Below are 24,978 nucleotides of genomic sequence, written 5' to 3'. Positions count from 1 at the left end.
CCCTCTATCCCTATACTTTGAAGCGTTTTCATCAGGAACGGATGCTGGATTTTGTCAAATGCTTTTTCTGCATCAATTGAGAGGACCATGTGGTTCTTCTCTCTTCTCTTATTGATGTGTTCTATCACACTGATTGATTTGCGAATGTTGAACCAACCTTGCAACCCAGGGATGAATCCCACCTGGTCATGGTGGATAATCTTTTTAATGTGCTGCTGGATCCTGTTTGCTAGGATCTTGTTGAGAATCTTTGCATCCATATTCATCAGTGATATTGGTCTGAAATTCTCCTTTTTGGTAGGGTCTTTGCCTGGTTTGGGGATCAGGGTAATGCTGGCTTCATAAAAAGAGTCTGGAAGTTTTCCTTCTGCTTCAATTTTTTGGAACAGCTTCAGGAGAATTGGTGTTATTTCTTCTTTGAAAGTTTGGTAGAATTCCCCAGGGAATCCGTCAGGTCCTGGGCTCTTGTTTTTTGGGAGGTTTTTGATCACTGCTTCAATCTCATTACTAGATATCGGTCTATTCAGGTTGTCAATTTCTTCCTGGTTCAATTTTGGGAGTTTGTAGCTTTCCAGGAATGCATCCATTTCATCTAGGTTGCTTAGCTTATTGGCATATAACTGTTGGTAATAATTTCTGATGATTGTTTCTATTTCCTTGGTGTTAGTTATGATCTCTCCCTTTTCATTCATAATTTTATTAATTTGGGCTTTCTCTCTTTTCTTTTGGATTAGTGTGGCCAATGGTTTATCGATCTTATTAATTCTTTCAAAAAACCAGCTTCTAGTTTCATTGATACGTTCTACTGTATCTCTTGTTTCTACCTCATTGATCTCTGCTCTAATCTTGATTATTTCCCTTCTTGCATGTGGAGTTGGTTTGATTTGTTGTTGATTCTCCAGTTCTTTAAGGTGTAGAGACAGCTGGTGTATTCTGGATTTTTCAATGTTTTTGAGGGAGGCTTGGATGGCTATGTATTTCCCCCTTAGAACCGCCTTTGCTGTATCCCATAGGTTTTGGACCGAGGTGTCTTCATTCTCATTGGTTTCCATGAATTGTTTAAGTTCATCTTTGATCTCCTGGTTGATCCAAGCATTCTTAAGCAAGGTGGTCTTTAGCTTCCAGGTGTTTGAGTTCCTTCTGAACTTTTCCTTGTGATTGAGCTCCAGTTTCAAAGCATTGTGATCGGAGAATATGCAGGGAATAATGTCAGTCTTTTGGTATCGGTTGAGTCCTGCTTTGTGACCCAGTATGTGGTCTATTCTGGAGAAGGTTCCATGTGCACTTGAGAAGAATGAGTATTCTGTTGTTTTAGGGTGGAATGTTCTGTATATGTCTATGAGGTCCATCTGGTCCAATGTTTCATTCAATGCTCTTATTTCTTTATTAATTTTCTGCTTCGATGATCTGTCTATTTCTGAGAGAGGCGTATTAAGATCTCCTACTATTATTGTATTCATATCAATATGGCTCTTTATCTTGATTAATAGTTTTCTTACGTAATTGGGTGCTCCCATATTGGGGGCATAGATATTCACAATTGTTAGATCGTCTTGGTGGATAGTACCTTTAAGAATTATGTAGTGTCCTTCTGTATCTCTGACTACAGTCTTTAGTTTAAAATCTAATTTATCTGATATGAGAATTGCTACTCCGGCCTTCTTTTGAGGCCCATTGGCATGAAAGATGCTTCTCCATCCCTTCACTTTCAGTCTGGGTGTATCCTTAGGTTCAAAATGGGTCTCTTGTAGACAACATATGGATGGGTCCTGTCGTTTTATCCAATCTGCAACCCTGTGTCGTTTTATGGGCGCATTTAGGCCATTCACATTGAGAGTGATTATTGAGAGATAGGTTTTTATTGACATCGTGTTGCCTTTGAAGTCTTTCTGTCTATAGATTGTTTCTATATTTCTGTTCAATGATATTCTTAGGATTTTTTCTCTTTTATAGGACCCCCCTTAATATTTCCTGCAGTGTCGGCTTGGTGGTTGCATAGTCTTTTAAGCCTTGCCGGTCTTGGAAACTCTTTATCTCTCCATCCATTTTAAATGTCAGTCTTGCTGGATAGAGTATTCTTGGTTGCATGTTCTTCTCATTTAGTACTCTGAATATATTTTGCCAGCCCTTCCTGGCTTTCCAGGTCTCTGTGGAAAGGTCTGACGTTATTCTAATGGGCTTTCCTCTGTATGTAAGAAGCTTCTTTGTCCTAGCTGCTTTTAAGAAGGTCTCTCTTGAAACATAATTCCCCATTTTAACTATAAGGTGCTGTGAGGACTTTCGAGAATCTAAAATCTTGGGAGGAGATCTTTCTGCCTCTAGTACATGAACATTGTTTCCATTCGTGAGATTGGGAAAATTTTCATAGACAACTTCTTCCACTATATCTTCTAGACTTCTTTCTTTTTCTTCCCCTTCAGGGATTCCAATAATTCTGACGTTGGAACGTTTCATGGCATCGTTTATTTCCCTGATTCTGTTTTCGTGGCTTCTAAGCTGTTTGTTCCAGGCTTCCTCCTGATCCTTTCTCTCTATCTGTTTGTCCTCCAGATCACTAATTCTATCTTCTGTCTCAGTTACCCTAGCTTTTAGAGAATTTAGATTGGACTGGAACTCATTGAGAGCATTTTGAACATCATCCCTGGTGGCTTTCAGTTCTGCCCTAACATTGTGAACATCATCCCTGGTGGCTTTCAGTTCTGCCCTAATCAATTCTGTTTGGTCATCCATGGCTTTCTCCAACCTAGCTATTGCCTGGATAATTGTTAGTCTGAATTCCTTTTCTGACATATTGTCTATGTCGATAGCCATTAGTTCTGTTGCAGAAGGCCCATCCTCTGTATTTTTCTTCTGTTGGGTATTCCTCCTCCTAGTCATTTTGGTAAGAGATGACTGAACAGATGCAGCTGGACTTATCGATTGTGGTGCAGTCAATGTGCACCCTGGAACGCTTCTGTGCAATCAGGATTCCCCACCCAAATGAGAGAAAAAAGAAAAGAAAAAGAAATAGAGAAGAAGAAAGAAAAAAAAGGGGAAAGAAAAAAGGAAGAAAAAAAAAAGAGAGAGAGAGATAGGAAAAAAAGGGAAGATACAAGAGAAGGCTCAGCCCAAATGGGCCACAAGGTAAGATTTGTGGAGTATACAAACAAAAACAGACAGACAAAAAGAGTGATAAAAGTATATGACAAGAGAAAAAAATATGTATATATAAGCAAAAAAAAAGGGAAAAACCTCCTCAGAAAGAACCCCAAGTATAAGATTTATATATTGTCAGGACAGACACAAATTCACAGAAACACTGACAGAAGGAAAAATTGGGAGAATGGTTATAAATTCTCAGTGTGGGTGAGGAAGGTTATTTTGATTCTTCCTGAAGGTATCTTGATGTTTTTGTTAAGGGACTCAACTTTCCTAAGTTACAGGGGGATTAGAAACTGGTTTGCCTATAGGGGTAGCATTGATTGGGGAAAGGGGGTTACCTTGAAGTTTAACTCTATATGTATAGTAGAAAATAAAAATTAAAAAAAGAATAAACTAGACTAAACTAAGTTAAAATTAAAAAAATAGAAAAACAAAAGAAAAACACGGGTGTATGTATCAAAAATTTCAGGTTAGAAGGTTATTAAAGAATTTGATGTACTGGACATCTCAGTGTGATGGTAAATAGGTTAAAAAATTATCTGTATGTATATAAAAAAAAAGAACCAGAATATTGGTAAAGAGTTAAAACTAAAAGTTGTATTTATGAAGTAGTGGTGGTTGTTCTCTTGTAGTCTTTTTTTTTTTTTTTTCCTTCCTTCCTGGTTGGTTTTCTGGGGGAGGGGCCTGCCACGTGGGTTTTCAGACAATGATGTTCCCTGAGTTAGGTCCTCCCACTCCCCTCAAGGGGGTGAGCTCTTTTTTTTTCAGGAAACTGTTTTTTTTTTTTCAGCCTTTTGTTCTCTGGGGGTTTTTATGTTCTTTCATCTGCTTTCTCTCGCCTTGACAGCTTTTGATGGTTTTTGGAGGTTTAGAGGAGAGCAAACAGCACCCCAACCTCCCTCTCAGAGAGAAGCCTCAGACTGTTTTGCAAAAGCTGCTGGCAGAGTTGGTTCTGGGTCACTGTCCCTGGGGATGCAGGAGCTCCTCGTTGTGCCCAAAACCAGGGCAGCTGTGGCTGTCTAGGCAGCTCCAGACCGCCAGAGAAGTTCCGAGCAGAGATTGCGCACTGAGATTTTCCCGCTGTCCCGGGCTGGGAATGTCTGGTTTTTCCTGCTGCCAGAGCTCCAGGCTAGCGCCTATGAGCACCTATCCCAAGGGAGGGTGTGGGACGCGCGCGTTTCAGGAGTGCCGTCAGGCCAGGCTCCCAGCCCCTCACGGGAGACTGACCCCACTCGTTCTCAGGCGCGCTGGCGTTCAGGTGCACTCGCGGCTCAGGGACGGAGACCTGATTTCTCCGCCGCACTCTCTCTGGCTCCGCGCCAGGGGAGGCTGTCCTGGGTCCGGGGACTTAGGTCCCTGACCCTAACCGCCCAGGTTCCCACTATTACCCCCCCCACCGCGATCCTTTGCTGTTTGTTTTTTGAGTGCTTTCAACCAGACTCCAAGTTAATGCTGGTCCCCAGACGCAGAGCACTCTCGTTTGGGGTGTTACTTTCTAATGGGTCACCTCTGGTGGCTCCCTCCCCCTTTTGTTTATCTTCCGATATCAGTCAGACGTTCCCAGTCTGCTTTACCTGCCACTGGCGTCTTCTGCTCCAGTAGAGATCCAGACGTGTATAATTCTGATCTCAGGCTGATTTCATGGGTGGTCGGAGTTCTTTGGTAGGTAATCAGCTCACTTTAGGGTACAGGTTGAAATGGTGCCTCCTCCTACTTCCCCGCCATCTTGCTCCCCCTCTCTGTAAGGGGTGTTTTTTAATGCCCAGAATGTGTTCTTTTAATTATTTAATATTACATATTTATTAGAGCTCTTAATCACAGAAATAGCATATCAAAGTAACAGCTTTTTTGTCCTTGTCATTTATTAAATCTGAAAGACTTTGAATCCCTTTGTCAGTTTTGAATGATCTCAAAGAAATATTCTAGAGACTTCTAAACTGTAAACTCTTTCATGAAGAGTTTTCTCCAGGCAAGCACTTACAGCCAAATCCTTAATGGATAGGAACTCTACAGGGGTGGTTTTTTTTTTTTTTTTTCCCCCTCAGTAGAAATGTATCTTTTGGGTACTGGAACTACAACAGTTTTGCAAAGAAATTCATGTAGGAGCAGCAGAGAGGGAGCAAAAAAAATAAAAATTCCTTCTATAAGATAAAAACTATTATCAGTACTTTAAATACTTCAAATTAAATGATAGTTTACTTAGCTCTTTTAAAAATTATGTTGTATTAAGTGGAATAGTCTTTGTTCTAACAAGAACTGTTATTTACCATGCTTGAGTTTTATTTCCATTTTGTTTAATTATCAGTACAACTTTTTCAAGAGGTTCCTGAATGTTTCCAGAACTCTTTAGCTCATGTGCTGTAAATGATTGTTCTATTCATTAACTCAAAGTTAGAGTGAAAATAGTCACAGAAAAGGAGAGAGGACTGGAAATATGGAGAGAAAGCCTTGCCTTTAAGGCAAAATGGTAGAGATGGTCCACTGAAGGGCAATGGGTTTGTAAAATTCATTATTCTATTATTTATCTCTTTTGCTTTGTTTCTTTTTGAAACAATTGGTTTTGAAAAACCAATGGCAGTGATTTCATATCCATAAATTCATATAGGTTTCCTTAGATATGCAGAAAAGCATGAATATTTTTTTTTAATCCTTCTTACCTTTCTCTTGGCCTCTAACTTTGAGAATAAGAAAAAGAATGAGAGTGTGTTAGGAAAGGATCATTTATTTGAATGTATAAATGATGTCTTCCATAGTATTATGCATGTGACTGCAGACTGGATTATCTACCTGGATTTTTATGCACTAATAGAGTTCTCTAATACAATAGAAAATGTATACTTTATCACTGCAGCATTTTATTCACCTAGGATCACTAATACAATGTACAGATAGGCTATTTCACTGAGATGCTAGTCTTCACAGATGCTATTATGAGTCCTATCTCACTATTTTTAGTTCTCATATTGTCAGCTTTAAGCACCACTTCTCCCCTTGTATTAGAGTCAACCCGCTTTGGGGTTAAATTTAAAAGTGCAATTAGTTTGTCCAAGAGATTTCCTATAATTAAAAGATCCCACAGCATTTTGCTGAGTCACCCAGAGAGCCTGATGTCAAAGTGATTCTGTACTGAAATAATTTCATGACTTTGGCTATGGTATCGAGCTCTGTAGAAGAAATCAGCCTGACATGTTGTGTAGGCATATTAAGATGGGGAGAGTAACAATGGCTTAAAAATTTGGTCCTTTTGGACAGGATGAAATTTCTGGGAAAGAGGGGGAAATGTTAAATTGTAAAGGTGCTATGACCATGAAAATGTCTTAAACATTGTGTGTTGGACCTCACATTTTTATTTCATTAACATATAAGCAAGTCTCAGGATTCTAAAACTTCAAATATTTTACATGTAAATATATACATATGTATATGTATGTGTGTGTGTGTGCACACGCATGCTTCAGAGTCATAAAGGAGGCATTTTATCTGAAGAACTGAGATAAAATAATTATCAAGGCGAGCTATTGTCCTTCCTTGTAATCATGAAAAACATTATACGAAGCTTAAGCCCCTTATACACATTGTGATAAAGATGGTTGAGAGTGGATTTTATAAAGCAGTTCCAGAAGGGATACTTTAAGGACTGCTCTGTGTATATCTCTGCTACCAGGAGGAAGAACGGTAGTATCTACCTTTGTTTCAACCTAATGGAAAGGAGCCTCAATAATATCATTTGGAAACCCTGATGTGTGTGACTGGAAGCTGAGAGGATACACTAAACTCGTGTTCGACTCCTGTCGGACAGGTATGGCGAGTAAGAAAAAAGCTGATTAGCTCTCCCATGCAATGAGAATAAAATGGAGGTGCTGCTTTGGGGTAATTCTGTCATCCCCAAACTGGTCAAAACAAAGAATGCAGCAGTGCTTCTTGTGCATAAGATATGGGCTACACATGTGATGCGATGTGGGTTACAGTAAGTCCTCTTCTAGAGCCAGTGAGGTGGCCCATGAAGCCATAGCTGCTGAAAAATGGGAGTGCACTGTTCGATCTCACAAGGCTGGCGATGATTTAGGCAAGCCTACCAATGTGTTTGTTCTATTGTGAGAAACTCCCAGGAGTCGGGTGGAGTCTCAAAGAATTCAAGAAAATATTTAGGAGAGCCTGCCAGCCCAAAGCACACCTTAGAAAACTCCAGTCCAGTTAAAGCTTTCTGGCTCGCCTTCTTCTTCCTCTCTTTCAGCCCCAAGGAGGTCAACACAGATAGGGAGTATTGGGAATAGTGAGTGAGAAAGAGAGAGCCAGCTATGTCTGCCTTCACATGGTGAGCATGATAAAACACACCTCTGTAGGAGAGGAAACTCTATCTGATTTAGGTTACAAGCTTTGACTCAAAGCTCCGAGAGGCTCGGGAACTCCCTGGGGCCCTCCCTTAGATTACAGGCTAATTTATGAAATGAGTCTGTGTTTAGCAATTTCAAAAGAATACAGGAATAAGAGGTATACAGAAGATGTTGGAACTGTCCACATTTCTATCTAGTGACAAGGGAAGTACTAGACCTGATGAGTAAATTTAATGTAAACCCAGGAGAAAAATTAAGCTGTTTTCTATTATATTCCATAAAGTATGTTAGCCATTTTTTCTCTAAAGTTTTTCTTTGGATCTAATTTTTAGAGAGTTGAAAGAATAGGAAAAAGAATTATCATTACTGAGATTCCCCATATACACATGCACACACTTTTCCTGTACATTTCAGAGTAGGTTGCAGAAAGCATGTTCATTTATTCTTCTGTAAATGAATAAAACAAGGTCATTCTCTTATATAATCTCAGTACACTTTCCAAATCAGGAAATTAACATTGATACTCTATTATTATCTAATCTATAAACCTTGTTTTAGATTTTGTCAATTGTCTTAATACTGCCTGTTATAGCAAAAGAAAATCCTAGACCATGTGTTACATTGAGTGGTCTCATCTTTTTAATTTGTTTTAATATGGAAAAATTGATTAGATTTTTTGGGCTTAACAATGTTTATATTTGTGAAGAAATCATGCCAATTTTTTAAATAGAATTCACTAATTTTAGATCTTTTTATGTTTCCCCATTATTAAATGTAGGCTATAGGTTTTGAGCAAAATACTGCAGAAGTGATGTGTTCTTCTCAGTGCATAACACTAGTAAAACATGATGTATTTTTTCCCCATTTTTGGTGCTGTAAACTCTGTCACATGGTTGAGGTGATATTTTTCAGTTTCCATTATAATTTTAGTTTTTTTTTCCTTTGTAAATAATGAAACTATGAAAATATTCTGCTACTCCTTGAACTTTTGTCTAGGTTTTTAGCATCTGTTTAGTTTTTAAGGCCTTCGAGGATCCTTTTCAGAATCAACTTTTGTAATAGTTGACAAATAGTGATTTTCTTATTTTATCATTCTTTGCATGTTTATTAGTTGGCTCTGCACTTACAGAATCACGCTCTCATTCTGGCTTCATTCATTTTTTTTAAAGTTTTATTTATTCATTTTAGAGAGAGAATGCAAGCAGGGAGAGAGGCAGGGGGAGAGAGAGACTCTTGAGCAGAACCCCCCCCCCCCCGACCAGCATAGAGCCCAAAACATCAATCCCATGACCCTGAGATTATAACGTGAGCCAAAATCAAGAGTCAGACGCTTAACTGACTGAGTCACCCAGATGCCTCACCTTTCTCCTTTAATATATTTGGATTCAAATATTCTTATTTTATTCACAGAATTATAATCCATATTGGCTATTAGGAGCCTCAAGCCCTGATGACTCCTGTATTCTTTTAATGCCTCCTTACTTTGTGGCACAATAATATGTTCCAGATTTATCTTGTGCTTTCCTTACTCCACCTCTAGAATTAGGCATTTCTCTAAGGATATTTAGTGGAGGATTATATTTAGAAATCAAGATATACTACTAAAGTGCCATCACTCCTAGCCCTTATGTTGGTTCACAAGGTTCTTAGAGCTTCCTGGGTGTACTCTGAAACTCACTCCTGTACTCAGAGGACAGGGAGAGACCGAAGAAAAAGACGGGCCACTCCCAGTTAGGCCGTGGCAGTTTTAATAAGTAAAGGGATATTACATATGAAGCTTGTCTTAGGTGGCAGCAAGATGAGTAGGTCCTCACATCTACCTGCCTGGAGAAATCTTAAAAGTTTTTCAAGAGGCAAGAGGCCTTAGCTGGATTCAGTAACGTATACCATGTAGGTGTTCTCAACACCCCATCACTATCTCAAGGTCGTGTCCTTGGAGCAGCCTCTGGGAGCAAGAATGGTAAGCAGAGCCCACATTCCAAGGATAAGGGAGGAGGTGATGAATCTCTGATCACCTGGGTATAGCTCAGGGGTCAATGGGGCATGTCTCTCCATAACTTTCTCCAGCACTTTCGTAGCCAACAGAGCAAATGCATCCACAGACATCCACACCCATTTCTATATCTATTCATCCATCTCAAAGATCATAGGCTCATGTGCATATTTTCTATTCCAGTTCAACACCAGAGGGCTTATTTTGTCGTTCCCTACATCCATATTTGCAATTTACCTCCCCAAGACTGAGAAATGTGCCTCCAGTTATCCAAAGTATATTTACCCAATTTTTTGCCACTAGAATACACAATAATTTTTGAATTGCTGTATCATATGTCTGTGGAAAATTAGCCTCCTAACTAGAGTTAACCATTTGGTTAGAGTTATATATTTTTTGTCTAAAATTGTCTAAATACTATGTTAGAAAGTTCCTGGGATACTCCCTTTCCCTACTATTCCCTTAGTGTGATTATAGTATTAATTTAAAACATGGATTCAGTTTTTTTGTTTGTTTGTTTATATTTCTCATTTCCAAATTCCTCCTTTTAATTTTCTTTTTCTTTCTAGTATCTGAAAGCTAGAACTATATAAGAAGCTGTTGTCAGAAATGTGTTATTCTCTGCCAGTTCCTTCCATTCTTTCCACCCTATTCCACCTACCCTAGAAGGTAACCAGTATCCATAGTTTCTGATTTGAGCTCTCTTTGTTTTGTACCCAAGTGAGCAGATACATATATTTTCCGATTTTTCCTTTCTTCTTACACAAAAAATGGCATACAATAGAATTTTGCACATAGCTTTTCTCACTGAATCATTTATCCTGTAAACTACTCCACATAAAGTCACAGAGATCTTGATTCTTTTTTATCAGCACTTGGTGTGCCATTGTGTAGAGGTATCATAGTTTAACCACTTTCCTTTTAGATTAGGCAGATAGTTTCTAATATCGTGAATCTATAAACAATGTCTTCATAGATAACTTTTTGATTTGTATTTTCATATTGTTGGACATGTGCCTTCAGGGTATAGTCACTTTCTTGACATTATTTGCATAAAACAATTGAACAGAGGAACAGAATGGCACAAAATAAAACGTCTGCACCCCACACCCCATTGCTACCATATACTTCTTAGAGTCAGTCTCTTTCAGTCATTTCTGATTTCAGTTCTTCTGGTTGTTATATCTTAAATGTTGTAACTCACATGAATGGGGGATGGGTTAGAGTGATAATCTTATGTCTTGTTCCTCTCTTGTTTTTAGAGACATGTGGGACTTAGATATAAGGATCAAAGGCTAATGATCAAAATAGCAACTTTACTAACATTCAAGCTAGATTGAATAATAACTCAGATAGGCTGAAGACTATAATTATGTTTCCTTGTATCTCCCTATCAGTCCAGACTTTAGAACAATCCACTTAAGGGAGGATTTGAGACTACAGAGAAAAAACAAATACAAAACCCCTACCAAGAATCATTCTCACACATACTTAAGGTATACTTAATACATATCCTTAAGTTTGTTCTGAATTCTGAAATATTTCACTCATAAATATGTAGGACTTCCATAATAAGATATGAAGAGTAATTTAAGTCTTTTGAAAATGTCTACTTATAGACACTTTATACCCAAGTTTTTGTAGTACTAAAACAGAGATTTCCTATCTATGTGCTTTTTCCCCCTATATACGTGCTTTTAAGAATAATGCAGTGCCCATGTAAATAGTATGTTATCAATATTTTTAACCCAAGTATTAGGGGCAAGGTTATAGAAATTTATACATAAATTTTAAAGAGAAAAATATATGTTAAATAGAAATTGTCTGCCGTTAAAAATACACAGGGTGCCTGGGTGGCTCAGTAGTTTAAGCCGCTGCCTTCGGCTGGGGTCATGATCTCAGGGTCCTGGGATCAAGTCCCGCATCGGGCTCTCTGCTCGGCGGGGAGCCTGCTTCCCTCTCACTCTCTCTGCCTGCCTCTCTGCCTACTTGTGATCTCTCTCTGTCAAATAAATAAATAAAATCTTTAAAAAAAAATACTGTCAGTTGTCTACACTTTTCACTAAACTTCATCTTAAATATGTAAAGAAATAAAATAAATCAAAGTGTACATTTTATTCCTGACCCATCCTAGGTTTAGTCAAGCAAATGGGCAAGGGAATAGTTACAAGACAAATTGTATGTCTTTGCTTTGTTGCAGGCCATTTATCACTATAACATATTGAAATTAAAAGAGCCATCTTTGATAGAATTCTTCAACAACATATTCCATTTTGTCAGTATTCTGTGCCTTGTATTTTCTTTAAAAAGCACATGATTTTTGGAGGATCCATTTTTGATACATTTAAAATGGGCTTCCATAGCATTTGGTTGTCTGTTGGGAAGAACTTCATAAACTCACAAATAATGGTTCAGTAGATTCCTTTGACAGGAGAGATGATTGGGTTTACTCCTCCTTTTAAATTTCTTTTTAAGAGTCAAACCTCTTGCATATGTGCAATAATTAAATCCATGATAATTTGGGGGCAGAGACATCAACTAACTAGTATAATTGAGAAATTTCTAGTTCTATGATCTTTTCCCAAATGTACAGCTGACTGTCAAGGTGAGAGAATGTAGTTGGTAGCATGTAATATTTGCCCATGGTAAACAGAGATTTATTGGAGGTAAGAAGAGGTAACATCTGGAAAAGCGGGTGGTGTGTACCATTTAAATACCTTGATTTCTTATTCAACATTATTTATGAGAGAAACTTGACATCTTCTGCTCTCGGAGGTTTAATGCAATCTCTGAACAGCTGCGTAGGCACACAAAGTGGGATGTGGTTTACATAAGGAATAAAGGACTATACAAAAGTCTTTAATCACAGAGATAAGCTAAGTGAGATGTTTAAAAAGAATTAAGAACTGTGAAAAAGGGAAGTTCTCACCAGATAACTTGCAAAAGATTTTTTAAAAAATCACTTTTAAAACTCTTGGAAAGTTACCTACAGTCTGCCGGATGTTATAGTTGACCTCTGACATCCACAGCCATTGTGTGGAAATGGAAATGAAATAGGTGGGACTGTGTGGAGCTTGCTTGAGCAAGTGAAATGTGTTCCAACACATGCGTGTTGCTGTCTCAGCACTCTTAAGAAATTCGTTGTAAGCTACGAAGAGCGGTATCCATTACTTCTGAGAATTTACTAATAATGAGGGTTATTCCTAAAGACTAAAAAAGGGCAAATGTAATGCTTTCTGGGGAAGAAGGAAGCTGAACAGGGTAAAAGCAGCTTTTTGACCTTGGAAATATGGGACATATCATTTCAATAATTCATCCAAGCTGACAAGTTTTGTCAACTTCAACTGGATTTGTTTTTTCCTATGAAAATGATTGCCCCAGATAATAACGGCCAAGGAGCAAAAAGGACTCTGATTTCATCTTAGTGAGGCTAAAGATTTCATATCGCAGAATGTTGATCAAAACATTGCAGAAAGATGGCTTAGATCAAAGAGCTCTGAGGTGAAAGCAGAAGTGAGTGACAGGAAAACAAAATAAAAAAGACTGTTCTAAATAATTTAAATATAAGGGCGTAACAAAAATGCAGTAAGCAGGATAGGTGGTTGTATTGTCTTATGTGTTGTATTAAATCAAGGCTTAGATGAGAGAGTATATATTATGTTCTATATTATTCTATTATAGTATGTCTATAGAATAGACATATATTATGTCTATTCTATATCTATATATAGAATATTATGTCTATTCAATATAATAATACTGCCAAATTGGTGACTAATTTGTTGAAATGGAGAGTTATAATTATAATGAATTGTGTTGTAACCAAGAGATTCTACTTGAAAAAAAATTGAAGAAAAAATAATTTGAGCAAGTATTAGGTCAGTATAAAGTAGTTTTCCAGAAGTGATGCAGCAAATGATCAAATTTCAAATATGTATAAGCAAGATATTGAAAATTATAAATAGCAGTCTAGAAAGTAGGACCCCTTCTGCTCAGCATGGATCACCCCACCCCTTCCCCCACTAGCAAGCCTTTTGAAAATAATACATCTAATTGGAGGAAAAAAGGGGAAAATTAATGAAAGGTATTTTGTAAGAAGCAGAATGTGTTCATTTTACTAGGCATTCGATTTCAGCTTGAGGATTTACTGGGTCTGTGGAAAACCAGGAAGGGGCTGAGAAAAAGAAATAATAAGAAATAATAAATGGATCAGCAAGGAAAAGGAATTTCACTTGGAACAAAATATGAAGTGGGACTAAATAGAACCAAATGAATGTATAAAGTGAGACGGTGCTGGTATACTTAGCAGCTCTTCCCAGTCTCCTGTAGGGATAAGTCAGTGTGGTTTAAAAAGCAGCAGAAATGGCTGTGGAATTCTGTTTGGATTTACAGCCAGAATGACACCCAGTGTCTTATCAAAACTTTGCAGTGTGAAGCGTATTTCAACTTGGTACTCTTGATTCTCAATCCAAGTACAAGTCTACTCCAGGACAGATAATGAAGTTAATCCATGTTTCTCAGGAACTGAACTGGAAAAGTCAATAATCAAGACTCCTATCTTTGTCCCTCAGAAGACACTATCTTTCCCTTTTTTTTTTTTTCCCCTTTTTATTTATTTATTTTTTTTTTCAGCGTAACAGTATTCATTCTTTTTGCACAACACCCAGTGCTCCATGCAAAACGTGCCCTCCCCATCACCCACCACCTGTTCCCCCAACCTCCCACCCCTGACCCTTCAAAACCCTCAGGTTGTTTTTCAGAGTCCATAGTCTCTTATGGTTCGCCTCCCCTCCCCAATGTCCATAGCCCGCTCCCCCTCTCCCAATCCCACCTCCCCCCAGCAACCCCCAGTTTGTTTTGTGAGATTAAGAGTCATTTATGGTTTGTCTCCCTCCCAATCCCATCTTGTTTCATTTATTCTTCTCCTATCCCCCTACCCCCCCATGTTGCTTCTCCATGTCCTCATATCAGGGAGATCATATGATAGTTGTCTTTCTCCGATTGACTTATTTCACTAAGCATGATACGCTCTAGTTCCATCCACGTCGTCGCAAATGGCAAGATTTCATTTCTTTTCATGGCTGCATAGTATTCCATTGTGTATATATACCACATCTTCTTTATCCATTCATCTGTTGATGGACATCTAGGTTCTTTCCATAGTCTGGCTATTGTAGACATTGCTGCTATAAACATTCGGGTACACGTGCCCCTTCGGATCACTATGTTTGTATCTTTAGGGTAAATACCCAGTAGTGCAATTGCTGGGTCATAAGGTAGTTCTATTTTCATTTTTTGATGTCTCTTGGCTTCTCTCTTGTTTATTTGCTCCATTCTCTTTCACTCTTACAAGATTTCTGGGTTCCTTCTTCCCATAGCTGGTAGGGATGGCTCTCTGTGGCCCCTCTTTGGGCATCCTAATGTTTTAAGTGTAGGACTCTTCATGCACTGCTTATAGTCTCTGGTTTTCCTAATTAAATTTCTTAAGATAGAAAATCTGATTAAGACAAAGAATCGGCTCACACTGACTGTGCTGGGGTCAGTTTCCTTTCTGATTACAGTCAGTAATTACAAAGTTGGAAGGTATAGTTGGATGCTGGGTCTGTCTTTTTCAGATACAGCAGTCAGCAAACCCTGATTAAAAGACAAAGGACCAACCTACATGGGAAAAGCAATGAGCATGAACAGCAGTGAGAAATCATTTATTTATTAAAAAATAATATTGCACTCATATAATTTGAAGAAATTGAATCAAACACTGGGAATAATGTGGTAGATAAGAAAGAGATCATTCCTGTCCCATGGGACTAGTCAATCAGTTTTTTTACAGGGAAAGACCCATCCTACTGGGCTAGTGCTAACATTCTAGAATAGTCTTTGAGAAATTTTGAGGGACTGAAATTTTATAAATATTTTGTTATACTATACCAACTACAAAACACATGTCATTGAATTTCCGTTCTTTTAATACATTAATTAAAAAAAAATGATCCTCAGCATGCTTAAAGGAATGACATTTCCTCCTATCCTAGAGTTTTGGATAGGAGCTTAAGTCCAGAGGAATGTATTAAGATTCTTAGAAAATGACATGGGTTGTTTAGATTGCAACTATTTTTGGGTTAAAGGCCACAAGAACATAACAGAAAAAAATTTTTTTAAAGATTTTATTTATTTATTTGACAGACAGAGATCACAAGTAGACAGGCAGGCCGGGGTTGGGGGGAAGCAGGCTCCCTGCTGAACAGAGAATCTGATGTGGAGCTCAGTCCTAGGACCCTGGGATCATGACCTGAGCTGAAGGCAGAGGCTTAACCCACTGAGCCATCCAGGAACCTCCAGAGTTTTGTTTTTTTTTTTTAATGATTTTTTTATTATGTTATGTTAGTCACCATACAGTACATCATTAGTTTTTGATGTAGTGTTCCATGATTCATTTGTTTGCATATAACACCCAGTGCTCCATGAAAGTTTTAAGTAGTTATAACGTAAGCCTTTGGACCCTAGAATACTGTACCTAATTATAGGTATTCAGATCAAAAATTTTCACTCATTACATGTGTGTTTGTGAAGCGATTTTTTCATTCATAGAAACCTACTTATAACAGTAATAATAATGAGGTAATAATAAAAACAGCAACAACAGAGGCACCTGGGTGGCTCAGTCAGTTAAGCATCTGCCTTCAGCGGAAGTCCCCGTCTCAGGACCCTGGGATCCAGCTTTGTTGGACTCCCTACTTAGCGGGGAATATGCCTCTGCATCTCCTGCCACACAACCCCACCCCTCCACGTGCATGCTCTCTCTCTCAAATAAAATCTCTAAAACAACAACAACAGTAATAAATGATATTTACTGAGCTGATAGTATATACCAAAGACTGCGTGGGCACTTTATGTGATTGATTCATTTAATTTCACAACAATCCCATGGCTTAGTTTCCTTTACTCTCATGACCATTTAAATATCAACAATGAGGAAAAAAATCAACATTAACAGTGAGGGAACTGAAGCAGAGAGTAAATAATTTGCCAGAGATTGTATAGCTATTATGTGGTGAAGCTACGGTCTCAGGCCAGCAGTTTGACTTAGATCTACCACATTTTATTAGTTATACAGAATACACATGGCTATCCATTACTAAATGATTTATATTCAGGACTACAATTAATCATTTGCAATTCCTATTATCTATGGTGAGGATAGTGACCTATGGAGTATGACACAGTAAAAGTAAAATTTGGTTTTCCTACTAACATTCTGTAATGGAGATAGTGCTTTCTGTAAACATGATTTACTGAAGATCGTCTTATACAAGTGCCTTTAAAATAGTCTATAAGTAGGGGCGCCTGGGTGGCTCAGTGGGTTAAAGCCTCTGCCTTCGGCTCAGGTCATGATCCCAGGGTCCTGGGATCGAGCCCCACATCGGGCTCTCTTCTCCGCGGGGAGCCTGCTTCCTCCCCTCTCTCTGCCTGCCTCTCTGCCTAGTTGTGATTTCTCTCTGTCAAATAAATAAAATATTAAAAAAAAATAGTCTATAAGTATGTTAAATAGGTGCTGTGTTATGGCATCAATATTTACTATCTGCAAATTTAATTACATAAATGACTACCTGAAAATATAGATTTGATATTAAACACAATGGTAAATTAAGCATTTTACAAATAGAATGGTACCCTTGAGTTTCAGAAGACTCTGAAGTTTTTTTCTTTTGCCAAAATGAAATTGTGGGATATCATGCTTTTTTAAACTCTCATAATTTATTAAATGTAATTCTCATTAGCCAATATCTGTTTCTAGAAAATCTGTCTCTCTTTTTCAAGAGTTTCTTGGTATAAAATTATTATTATTAAAAGTCATTTCTTGTCTCATTGTGCTAAGAGCTAGTCATTTAATTTGGTAAATTTCTGTATCAGCTATACAGACTATCTTTTGTCTTTTAGTTCTTTTATTAAAAACCCTGGATGATACAGTTAACATATTTGTTTCTAGCTTAGCCACCTGTGTGATCTTCTTCTCCTTGGGAGAAGCTATTATAGTTCTTTTCCCCCATCTCATCTTTTCTGTAGAAGTATATATTAAAAATTAACTCACAAATGAGAGCTTAAATATCCCACAGAACACTGATAAAATAAGTGCTAACTTTTGTAAAATAGACATAATTCAGGTTTTATAGAAAACCATAGAATCCAGAGCAGTTTTAGTTTCTTTGTTGGTCCTACAATTTGTCATTTGATAGGAGTCTTTGCAACAAAAAACAGAGGCCTGAGATTTAAAACTCCATCTCAAAAATAGGAATGTAGGAATTGTTGAAAGAAATTGAGAACAAATGTGCCTAAGTTCATATAAAACCTTTTATGAGAAAAAACCCAAAAACATCCCAAACCCAAACCGAACCCTTAAATGCAAAGTAATTAATGCACAATTAAATACTGTCACAGTTAAATCCAAGGCTTTCTGGTGCTTGCTTATGTTCCAGTACTCTATTTTACATGATTCAGTCATCACAAGAATACTCAAGTCTTCCCTTTATTGCTTCTGATGCATCCATCCTCTGAGGTCAAATTTGGGAAACTCCATGCTCAGTCTTCCTGCATAGTTTTCACTGCCTCAATCACTACTGTTGAGTACTCAGCCTCCCAAATTACTTCATTTCCTTTTCTTTCTCTAGGTTTCACTATCAGGAGAAAGACAACAATAATAGTTTCCCTAATTAAGTTACAGGGCATTTCCCTGTAACTTAATTATATATCCCTTAGATATATCCATCTAAGACACTGATTAATTTCAAAACCCCTCAGAGCTTGGTCTGTCTCTGTTGGGTCATTATGACCCAAAGTTCTTCTCCTGGGTGGGAAAAATCTGTTATCACCCATTCTACCCATTGCTAACCTCAGCCTTGCCTCTCCTAATTAGTAAAGAAATGAAGACTTTCCGCTTTATTTCCAGTTCCTTGTTCACTTTAAAAACAATGTCCTTTCTATAGTCATTCATTCATTCATTCATTCATCCAAAAAGTATGTACTAAAGGTGACTATTATGAGCCTGGCAGTGTTGTAGTGAAGTGTTCTAGTGTTCTAGGTGTTCTAGGCTCCGTGCAGTGCCCTAGGCTCCGTGATACATCCGTATACAAAATGGATTTTGGAGACACGCTAAAAGATTTGGTAATAAAAGTTTTAAGTTAGACAAATCAGAATGCTTGAGTATGTGTGTGTTTTCATCCGCTTTCAGTTACACAGGTGCAGAATGTATGCAGTAGTCAGAAAGTTGGATCTAACAAGAGATGTGGGTACAATGAAGCCAGAGAGGATCCAAAAATTTGAGAATGTGACTCTACTGATTGCCCATAAAATTTATACTGGGTACAGAGGGAAGAAGGCTTATTGTGGTGATGAAGACAATTAGAAAGTGGGAGAAATAATTAGTTGTATATCCTTGTACAGTCAAGGGATTATTGGAAAATTTCATAGTAATATTGATAACCACACCAATATTTATTAAGCACTTGTTATGTTCTGGACATAGTTCAAGGTATTTCAGGTGGATTAGCCCCTTTAAGCTACACTATGGGATAGATAACTATACTATAATCAATCTCATTTTGCAGATGAGGAAATTGAAAGTGAAGTTAATTTGGGGATGTCCATTTCCAATTGTCTGGATCACTTACATTAAGATAAGGTATCATGGGCGCCTGGGTGGCTCAGTGGGTTAAAGCCTCTGCCTTCGGCTCAGGTCATGATCCCAGAGTCCTGGGATCGAGCCCCGCATCAGGCTCTCTCTGCTCCGCAGGGAGCCTGCTTTCTCCTCTCTCTCTGCCTGCCTCTATGCCTAGTTGTGATTTCTCTCTGTCAAATAATAAAATATTTTTTAAAAAAAGATAAGGTATCATTATTTTGTTTGAAACCTCTAAGTTGCTATACAGATATAACAATTATCCAATGGATAGAAAACATGAACATATACAGCATGGATTTAATTAAATGGCTAAGAACAATAATGATGACAAATCTTCAGTATCCTCAAATATAAACCTAAAAATATCCTATGGGTTTAGAGATGTGTTATTTCCAAGCGCAATAATTTGATATTCAAAAAAAATCTCATATTTATACCTATCAAAGGAAGCACTAGATATGCATACAAGGAAAATTAATTTTCCTTAGGATGTTTAACTTCTAGGAGCTTGTTGACTTTTTTAAAAGGTAATAGTTCTTGATATTTATGGACTAAAACACAAACCAACTTTTAACTATGATTTCTCGGTATTTATGTCTAATTTCAGAAGTAAGAAAGAAAGCATGATGTATTTTCCACATAAATACAAAATGGCAGAACATATATTTGTCAGTAAGTACCAAAAACCTAGTACAATTATCAAAGACCAATGTGAATTAAGTAGTTGGTTTAGATAAGACTCTGAAAGGAAAAGGGATACCTGGGTGGCTGTGTTGGCTTACCGTACAACCCTTGAGTTTGGCTCAGGTCAAGATCTCAGAGTCGTGAGATCAAGCCCCAAGTTGGGCTCCTTGCTGGGAGTGAAGTCTTTTTAAGATTCTCTTCCTCCTTCTTTCCCCCATTTCCCCACATGCATGAGTGGATGAGTGCTCCTGTTCTCTCTCTCAAAATAAATAAATAAATAAATAAATAAATAAATAAATAAATAAATAAATGACTCTAAAAGGAAGAAATTAAAACTCATCCAGTGGGTTCATAAAGTTCAATTATAAACTGATAAAGGCTGAATCGATCTTGGACATCTTTCTAAATATCATTTGTAATCTATCTCTTCACCTGAAGTAAAATGGCTCAGCACCTTGTGAAGAAGCAGAAATTATTGGAGAATGAATCATTTGAGTTGGGGTTCAAAGCTTTGGACCCCAGATATCCCAGTTGTCATTGCAGTGGATATGGTGACCAGAGCTGCACTTCCCTGATAGTTTTCTTCCATCTTTCCTGTTTTGAGTTAGTAGACACTGTATAGTCACTAGTTTGACTAACTTCTCTTATTTACTCATGTAATTGGCCCCTTTGTAAAGGAGTTTTTAAAATAACTGGTTAGGGCAACCAAACTAACTTCTATGCATGAGTATTTAAAAGATGACAGTAGACAAATGAGAAGAACTTTATTCTGTGATCATGCATGCCACATTAAATCAGGCCAAAAGCAGAAAGTATCATCTGAAACATTTAATCCATTCCCATAATAATGAAGAACCATCAGTTACACTTTATTTCTCAGTGTTTTTTTTCCAACAGAGGCTGTCACTTTTAACTGTTGCAAGTGATAGAGACTTTTGGAACTCTATTGAGAGTCAGTTCTAGGCTAATATAACACACAATTTTTTTCTCAACTTCATTTTATCCCAATTGTGCTTAGGAAGACACTGACTTTGTCTTTATTTACTTCTTTATTTCCCATAATAAATCTCTCTAGAATCTCTATGTAACTCTACAGAAGATTTGATCTTAGGGGATTTAAGGTCATTCTCTCTATGGAGAGAGTAAATATACTACTATATGAAGTACTCTTACCCTGAAGATTTGTATGCCCTATAAGCCTGCTGTTATTTGGGAATACTTTGGGTTTATTATGTCTCTTTTTTCATTTCCTTGCCCCAGTCACTTTGTCTTGCTTCCAAACTTCATCAAATGGCAAATAAGAATCTCAGTGGAAAAAATGGGCAGATGTTATGAACTAGCAATTTTCATAAGAGGAATCTTAACAATTCATTAGTAGTCAGAGAAATACAGATTAAAATGACTATGAGATATCAAGTGTCATCTTATTAGACAACTTAGATGATTTCAAGAGATAGAAGGGATGTGTTAATATAGGTTTCTCATCTGCTACTCATGGGAATGGAGAAAGCCCCACCCATCCAAAGAGCAACCTGGGGTAATTTTAATTAACTGTCTATGTCCCCCAAAACATGGAATCATCTTCTGGACATATATTCCAAACAATTATTTTACAGGTCCATCAAAGACCTTGCAAGAGGATGTTCATCACAGTAAATTTGTTGGTGAGTTGGCTGGGTTAAATGTGGTGGATTCCCACCATGAAGTACTCTGGAGCAGTTAGAAGCACCCAACTAGATAAATCCATAGCAATATGAATGGATCCCAAAAACAAATTTTTGAATTGAAAAAGTAACAGTGAAATACAGAACACCATTTAAGTAAGTTGAATCTATAGTCTTACAAAATAAAATGATATATTTTGCAGAAACATAAAAACAGGACAATATATATTAGGCACTTTAAAATAATAACCTAAAGAGAGGGAAAGGGATGCATATGGAGAATGGGAATAATAGGGAAAAAATAATGTACAGATAAACAAGATTGATTTTAGGCAGTTTTCCCAGTCTCTCTGAGTTCTAAAAATAAAACTGTCCCACTAATCAGCCAGCTTTTCTGCCCAGCTGCTGCTTTTTGTAAGGACACTAAATTTTCTTTCATGCTAATTCAGCTAAAAATTCATTTGCTTTTTAAAATTAGTATACACCCAACATCCAGAAATTCTTTGGGTTTTCTGTATTCCTCCTATGTTAGTGCCCTGATTTGGGCCTGATCCTTATCTAACATATGCCCTTTTGACAGAGGAAAAAGGAGCATTTGAGTTTCCGATCCAGAAAATTTTTCCTCTATTCTCAAGTCCAAAGAAAGGGAAAATTGTCCTTGAGGCCAGACAAGACAATGCATCTGCCTTTGCAGTGGTATTTTGGGGTCTTGGAGTAGATAGCCCTGAGAAGTCCTCCATGCTTCCTTTAATCCCTTTCTAAGGTTGTGATGTCTCAAAGCCGTATTTTGGGCACAGAAGAGCTTGACTCAAGGTCAGCCCACACTTTCCTGCCCTGCTTATGCCCGCCTACATCCATATTGCCATTTTTCTGTTTCTCCACCCTATATTCCTCCAGTCCTACTTTATTCTTTCCCCCAACTTTATTGATATGTTATTGACATACAACACGTATAAATTTAAGCCTAAAATTTATTTTTGCTCAGCCTCTTTTTACCTCACCTAACTTCTGATTCCTGCTGGTCCACCTCCCCAGTCAGTGCCTCAGAATCATAATTCACCTCTTTCCTGTATCTTCCCTGAATTCTCTCTTATAACATGGGCTGGATTCCAGCAATGGTTCCTAATTTTGAATTCGTCAATGATGAAAGTCAACAAATACATAAATGATTTTTAGTAGGATTGGTCAATCTCTCTAAAATACTGATGCAAATTTAATGTTTTGGAGGATTTGTTTAACTCAGTGTAGGGGGTTGAATAGTGTCTCTTCAAGAACCATGTCTACCCAAAACCTCAGAATGTGATCCTATTTGGAAATAGGGTCTTTGCAGATATAATTAAGATAAAAATGAAAATGAGATAATATTGGATTAGGGAGGGTCCTAAATCCAATGAGAGTCCTTACAAAAGACAGAAAAGGGCCCACACAGATAAGAAGGTCATGTGAAGATGGAGGCAAAGATTAGAACTTTGCTGCCACAAGCCAGGAGGCACTTGGTGCATCTGGAAGCTGAAGGAGACAGGGAAAGGATCTTCCTTGTACCTTGAGAGGGAGTGTGACCCTGCTGACACTTTGATTTTCGACTTCTGGCCTCCAGACTGAGAAGACATTTTTGTTATTTGCAGTTACCAAGTTTTTGGCATTTTGTTGCAGCATCACTAGGACATTAATATACTCCATATAGCACATGGTTCATTATTTCATGACAAAGTCTCAGACTGATTATACATATAGATTATGTGTGTAATATCTATGTAATTATATATACAGCCAATATAAATGAAAATGAATAAGAATATATATATGCATTAATAAAAATGAGAAAATATTTCCTATCCTACTATTCAAACTTGTTATTTTTTTTAAGATTTTATTTATTTATTTGTCAGACAGAGATCACAAGTAGACACAAGAGGCAGGCAGAGAGAGGGGGAAGCAGGCTCCCTGCCGAGCAGAGAGACCGATGTGGGACTTGATCCTAAGACCCTGAGATCTTGACCTGAGCTGAAGGCAGAGGCCCAACCCACTGAGCCACCCAGGTGCCCCACTATTCAAACTTGTAATTTGAGTTCTAATAGGACTGAGAAGCACAGAGTGTCAGTAGTGTTTAAGAGCCAGCCTGCGTGAGTTCAAATTACAGCTCTGGTAGTTACTAGCACTATAAACATGGACAAGTTATTTTCTTCTGTGCCTCTGTTTTCTCACCTTTAATGTATAATGGCAGTGTCTACCTCATAGTGGTATTGTAAAGATTAAAATCTGGTTAAAATATTTTAGTCACTTGGAACTGTGGTTAGTATACAGTAAGATTTGAGTAAATGTTTGCTAATGTGATTTCATGAAGATACTTGTCTTCAACCTTTCATTTCCCTTTTATTATATCTATATGTAAATTAGTAATAGCTGTTATATATAGAGTGTGCAGGTAATGTGGGCCAGTGGGCAAAGACCATATTTCCCCAGGTAATTTACTTTCAATATGACAGGCAAAAAAATAAACTAAGAGATTTATAATTTCATTAAATATATAGATAAAAAAATTTATTGATTCTGGATATTTACATTATTATTTGTAAATTATATGACATTTTTAAATTTTCCATGATTTTCTGGGACTGCAGATAGCCTTCCTCAAATAAAATTTTTCTGATTAATTTTGAATTTCACTGTTCTGTGCAATGAGGGTGATTTTGGAAAAAGTATAATTCCTAGGAAGAAAATCCTCTCCTTGAGATCATGTGTCTGTTCTGTGGTATTATACTCCCAGAAATAATAAACATGTTCTTTTGTTTGTCTTGTTTTAAAGGTGACTGTTACTATTCCTGACTCAGATATCATTAACACCCAATGTTCAGTCTCACATCATGCTCACTTTTTGAGTTTGCAAAACCTACTTTTCCCTTCGTTGTATCTATTTCTGATTAATGTGATTAATGTAATCTATTTCTGATTAATTAAACTTCTTGAGATCTTTACTATCCAGAATCCATATTAGATAAGATTAGAGAGCTTGTACTTTAGTTCTTGGAAACTATACACTGTGGTTAATTATCTATTGAGCACCTACCATATTTTAGCACATTGTTAGTCTCTTTATATTCTTCACGGTAATCGTGATGATTAATTTTATGTGTCCACTTGACTGAGCCATGGGATGCCCAGATAACTGGTCAAACATTATTCTGGGTTTGTATCTGTGATAGTGTTTTTGAATGAAATTATTTAAATTGGTAGACTGAATAAAACAGACTGCTCTCATTAATGTGGATGGGTATTATTCAATCAATTAAACACAGGATTAGAACAAAAAGGCTAAGTAAGAGGGAACTTTGCCTGTCTGACTGCTGAGCTGGAACATTGGTTTTCTGTCCTTGAAAGTGGATTGGAATTAATACCATTGGTACTCTTGGTTTGCAGGTCTTTGGACTCCACCTGAAACCACACCAATGGTTCTCTTGGGTCTCCAGCTGACCAGCTGCAGATCTGGGG

This window comes from Meles meles, chromosome 2 (genome assembly GCF_922984935.1).
Source record: "Meles meles chromosome 2, mMelMel3.1 paternal haplotype, whole genome shotgun sequence".
NCBI classification, from domain to species: domain Eukaryota; kingdom Metazoa; phylum Chordata; class Mammalia; order Carnivora; family Mustelidae; genus Meles; species Meles meles.
The sequence above is the reverse complement of the archived record's forward strand: the minus strand, read 5'-3'. Positions refer to the sequence as shown.